This window comes from Pseudochaenichthys georgianus, chromosome 17, assembly GCF_902827115.2.
Source record: "Pseudochaenichthys georgianus chromosome 17, fPseGeo1.2, whole genome shotgun sequence".
NCBI classification, from domain to species: domain Eukaryota; kingdom Metazoa; phylum Chordata; class Actinopteri; order Perciformes; family Channichthyidae; genus Pseudochaenichthys; species Pseudochaenichthys georgianus.
The window spans coordinates 9,572,687-9,578,686 of record NC_047519.1 but is presented as its reverse complement, the minus strand read 5'-3'; positions in this window follow the sequence as shown (position 1 = coordinate 9,578,686).

The window sequence follows — 6,000 nt, the reverse complement described above, 5'->3', positions numbered from 1 at the left end:
AAACAACCGATTATGACGGAGAAATTATATCATGAAAGTTACGGTGCTTATTAAGCATTTTAAAACATAGGTGGTAAATTGCCAAAGTGCTTTGTTTTGAACGTTCATCAGTATTATAATCAAAAAGAGAAATATGAACGTTAGTTTTCACTGAAATTATCAAATAAAGTCAACATTTCAGTCTTCACTGAGCTGTGTGGAGTTTGTTCAACTTTTAAAGATGTTTGAATGGTGATATACACAGAGATAGATGTTAAGGACTAACGTTTATAATAAATACATCTGTATTGATTTTAAGATCTTTAGTTCATACAATCATACGTATTGGGATAATTTGTATTAATGTGGACCGGAGGGAGAGGGTGACGAGCATAAGTTTCACTTTCCTTTTTTATTTCAATTCCAACTTTGGTCCTGAAGAATATGTTTCTCTGTTGTCCACGTTCATAAAGCAAAGCAGCAGCATCAGAGCACGGTGCAGAGTCTCCAGATGAGTCCCTCGTTCTTATTAAACATCCATGTTGTAGTCCGCTGTATAGAAAACTGTAGTTTCCATAGTTTCCCCACAGCAGCAGACGCACACAATGACGTCCGCTGGCGCATCATAAACACGTCGGATAGTGAAAGTGCATTCGGATTCTCTAAAGTACCGCAGTCTCTTTTCCTAAGTCCTTTTGAATTCTCCTGTCCACTATCCCTTAACCCCGTGATGTTTCACTCAGAGGTCAAGGAATAGACGATAGGGTTAGAACTTAGGAGCTGATTTTTAAACTATCCGACTGCAGCCGAAGCCTTATGAAGCTTTGAAGCTTTCCAGCCAATTGGTTCGCAAAAGGGTTCATCTCATGAGGCTTCATCATGGGCTTCATTTGAACACAAACCCCCTGCTGGTCAAAGTGTGTAAAACAGGCAGATTGGACATCTCAACAGTGTGCTCTCTCATACCGAGTCCCCAATGAGTAAAGCCTTAGAATAACTCTAAACAACGAACATAAAATCATATTTTCATGTTAACAATATTGTATTTATTCCAGTTTAATGATTGTGATTGAAAAGCCTAAGGAGGCTGGTAAACATTGCAAAGAGGGATTTATATTCCTTAATAATATTCATAAACTTAACCATGTTGTAGCCTGAGAAAGGCTAAACCATATCAAAGAATAGATTTATTAACTACATTATCTAATTTAGCTGTAGCTTTTATAAACAACAACAAATACGTATTGTTCAGTCGTTGAACCAGGGACCCTACGGTCATGAGTCAACTGCTTTCCAGCTGAGCCACAGCACACACACTAAAGCTCCTTGAAAACACTGTAAGATATGTATTCCTGTATTTATTGATGTTTTTATTCCTACATTTATTTATGCTTGTATCTATTTATAGCCTACTTATGACATGTTCCGACCTCTATATGAGTGAGAGTCTGAGCTCTCTTGATTCCATCGTATCACCGGGCCCGGGTACAGGAGGGGTAATATGGTTCTTAGTATTCATCCATGGGTATTATGAGCGTTGTGGTTTAACGGTTCAACGGATCTGAATCGCTTCGTGAAGCAGTCACGTGGTATCGACAGGCAGCGAGGCTTCGTTTGTCATCAGTGACGTCACTGGCCCAAAACAATACAAGCCTCGGTACATGCTTCACAACAAGCTTCGGGGATTACTCGACACATGCTCCGAAGCCTCGGTGCAATACATAACATCACTACTAATTACCGCTGGTGTTTTCTTTTCTTTAGCTTTCTAGCCCCTCATGCTATAATCATGTGTATTTTCTCCATTCCTGTTCATGTGTCTTCTCGCAATTATCACTGGCCCCGTGTATCTCCTAATCGCTATAACCGCCCTGCTCTCGTCTATCCCACATGCTCCACTGAGATCCAACATCTAGTTTCAGGTGGCCTGTGGAACTGCCAGTCAGCTGTTCCTAAGGCTGACTTCATCTCTGGCTACGCCTCCCTGCAGACCCTGGATTTCCTTGCTCTCTCTGAGACCTGGATTACTCCATTCAACACATCCACCCCAGCAGCTCTCTCCACAGCATATTCCTTCTCCCACACACCCAGACCCACTGGCAGAGGAGGTGGCACTGGTCTCCTGCTCTCTCCCAAATGGAGCTTTTCCCTCTTCAAGCTACCTAACTTCACTCCTTCCACCTTTGAATTCCATGCCGTCACAGTAACCCATCCTATACAATTAACCACTGTTGTTCTCTACCGTCCACCAGGCGCCTTGGGGGACTTCTTGGAGGAATTAGATAATCTCCTCTCATACATCCCTGAAACTGGCCCTCCCGCTGTACTTCTCGGAGACTTCAACCTCCAGACGGGGAAGATAGAAGAACTAACATTTCTGTTAACCACCTTTGCTTTCTCACTGTCTCCATCCCCACCAACTCATAAAGCTGGCAATGTCCTTGATCTCATATTCTCAAGGAACTGCACTACTTCTAACCTCTCTGTAAACCCGCTCCAGACATCCGATCACTTCTTCATTTCATTCTCTCTACCTCTTTCCAAACATAACGAAATCTCTTCATCCTGCACCTGTCCGCCGTAACCTCCGTTCCCTCTCCCCCTCTACCTTTGCCCAGGGCCGGACTGGGACAATAAGTCAGGCCGGGAATTATACACCCAGCCAGGCCACTACCAGTTTTCTTGTGTGCCATTTTCCTGGATTTATTTGTCAATATTTACAGCGTTGCTGCCCATAGTGATAGCCCTAAACTTTAAATCTACTACCCCAGAATAAACATATGGACATGGGTTACTATTTTTTTTTTTTTAAAGTGCAAATCTATTTAGGAACATCCATGTGAACATATTTTAAGTGGAGGTGGACCTCAAATTTTCTAGGGGGGGTCTGGGGGCGTGCTGCCCCGTTTTTTTTTAAAATGTTGGACTTAAATTCATCACTCTGGTGCATTTTGAGGGGGAAATAAAGAGAGACTAATCCCATATGAAACAGAACTGTATACATTTAAATAATCATAAAATCATAAGAACATGGCCATAACCAATAACATACCATATCCAATATGAAAAAAACATTGAAACTTGTTTATTTATTTGTTTTTGGTTCATTTATAGTTGTGAGTGTGTCTGGGCACCTGAACCAGCCTCACCCGTCTCCCCCCTCTCCCCCCCTGCTCCTCTTTGAGGCAGCAGCAAAGACTAGTTTTAGCTCTCAACAAGTTTTTAAAGTTTATCTTACCTTTTTTCACCTAGTTAACATTTTTGTATCTATTATTCATGCATATTTTACTAATCACTCCCCCTTCAAATGGAAATATGTGTTTACATAAATGGTGACCAAACCGTTTGAGACCCACTGAGAACTTAGACTAAGTTAACTATCTAAACACTAGGAGAGTCCTTTACCTCACCTGAGCTGTAGTTATCAGTCTCTCAGTCTGACAGTAGAGAGCTCTCCTCCACCTTGTTGACAGCTCATTATATCCGTTAGCGCAGCTAGCTAGCACCAGACGCTAACAACAACACTACACGTAGCCGGTGCGCGCGCTTTCTCTCTCTCTCGCTCGCGCCACACATAACACACACCCTCCCGAGCTTGAATGACACACACAGAGACCAATCGAGGGCATTAGTGTATGATCTGTATGAAAGTGGCCATGTCGGCAGGCCACATCATGTAGACAGCCAGTCACCTTCTGTGAGGCAGAGTCAGACCAACATTTGCGCAGCGTTGCGTTCACAATACATACATAAAAAAAAAAGATTCCTCAGGCCAGCAGGCCACTTAACAGGCCAGGCCATCGGGAAACCTCCCGGTCCTCCCGATGGCCAGTCCGGGCCTGCCTTTGCCTCATCGGTGCTCTCAGCCCTCCCTTCCTCTGACTCGTTCCAACTTCTGCCTCCAAACTCTGCTGCAGAAACTCTCCTCTCTACTCTCTCATCCTCTCTGGACTCTCTCTGTCCTCTCACATCTCGGCAGGCTCGTCAGTCCCCTCCTGATCCCTGGCTAAATGACGCACTGCGTGCTAATAGAACCGTCCTTAGGGCAGCAGAGCAGAAACAGTGGAAATCCAAACACCATGACGACCTCCTAACCTATGAGGCTCTCCTCTCCTCTTTCTCTGCTTTGATCTCTCAGGCAAAAAGCACTTTCTTTCAAGAAAAGATCCAATCTTCCTATTCCAATCCCAAAAAACAATTGTCCACCCTCTTGGACCCCCCCAAAGCCCCTTCCCCCTCCTCCCTTTTGTCAAGCGACTTTGTTAACCACTTTGAAAAAAAGGTTGATGATATTCGCTCTTCTTTTTCCTTTCACCCACACATTAACCTCCTTCTCCCCGCTCTCTCCAAGTGAGGTTCTTACCCTCAAACCTCCTTCAGACTATCGCTCTTGATATTCTACCGTTTCTCACCCATTTCATCAACACTTCTCTAACTTCTGGTCACTTTCCAAACAGTCTCAAGGAGGCAAGAGTAAACCCTCTCCTAAAGAAACCCACTCTCAACCCGTCTGATGTTATAAACTACAGGCCTGTCTCTCTCCTCCCGTTCCTGTCTAAAACACTTGAACGCGCTGTCTTTAAACAACTCTCCTGTTATCTCCATCAGAACAACCTTCTGGATCCGCACCAGTCTGGTTTCAAGGCAGGCCACTCCACAGAAACTGCCCTCATTGCTGTCACTGAGGAACTGCACACGGCTAAAGCAGCCTCCCTCTCCTCTGTCATCATCCTGTTGGACCTGTCTGCTGCATTCGACACGGTGAACCATCAGATCCTCCTTCACACTCTCCAAGAACTTGGAGTTTCAGGCTCTGCACTTTCCCTCCTCACCTCATACCTCAAAGACCGTAACTACAGGGTAACTTGGAGAGGGTCGGAGTCCGACCCTTGTCAATTAACTACAGGGGTCCCTCAGGACTCTGTTCTTGGTCCCCTCCTCTTCTCCCTGTAAAAAAACTCGCTCGGATCAGTCATTAGCCTGCATGGTTTTTCATACCACTGCTACGCTGACGACACCCAATTAATGATGTACTTTCCCCGCTCAGAGACTCAGATTGTCGCACGCATCTCTGCTTGTCTAGCTGACATCTCTCAGTGGATGTCTGCTCATCACCTCAAGCTCAACCTTGACAAGACTGAACTGCTTTTCCTTCCGGGAAAAGATTGGCATCGGCACCTCTATTGTTTCCCCGACTCAGACTGCAAGGAATCTGGGTGTGATCCTAGATAACAACCTGTCCTTCACTGCAAACATCGCTGCTACAACCCGTTGCTGCAGATACACGCTTTACAACTTCAGGAGGATACGTCCCCAGCTGACCCAGAAAACAACGCAGGTTCTGGTCCAGGCTCTCGTCATCTCACGCCTAGACTACTGCAACTCCCTCCTGGCTGGTCTACCTGCATGTGCCATCCGACCTCTGCAGCTCATCCAGAATGCAGCGGCTCGTCTGGTCTTCAACCTTACTAAATTCTCCCACACTACGCCGCTCCTCCGCTCCCTTCACTGGCTTCCGGTAACTGCTAGAATCCACTTCAAGACACTGGTACTTGCGTACCATGCTGCGAATGGATCTGCCCCTTCCTACATCCAGGACATGCTTAAACTGTACACCCCAGCGCGTACACTAGGCTCTGCATCAGCCAAAAGACTCGCTGCACCCTCGCTGCGAGGGGGACCCAAGTTCCGGTCGATCGCGAGTGTGGTGCGGGTAGATCGCGGACCGTTAAAAAAGTAACAAAATAAATAAAAATAATAATGTTTGAAAAATACGTTTTTAGATGTCATCATATATCATCCACCACCCCGTTAGCAGGTGCCACTTGATTGACGTATATTTGAGACACCTCAATAATATAATACATTAACCGTGCTTTACGTGAACCTCATCATGACACAAGAGGGGACGGTAGGACTGTAATTTCCTGTGTTCAGTGAATGCAACAGAGGCAAGTCACCAGACCAATCAGAGAGTTGCATGGAAATACACGTGTGCTTGTGTCTTTCAAACTTGGCTCT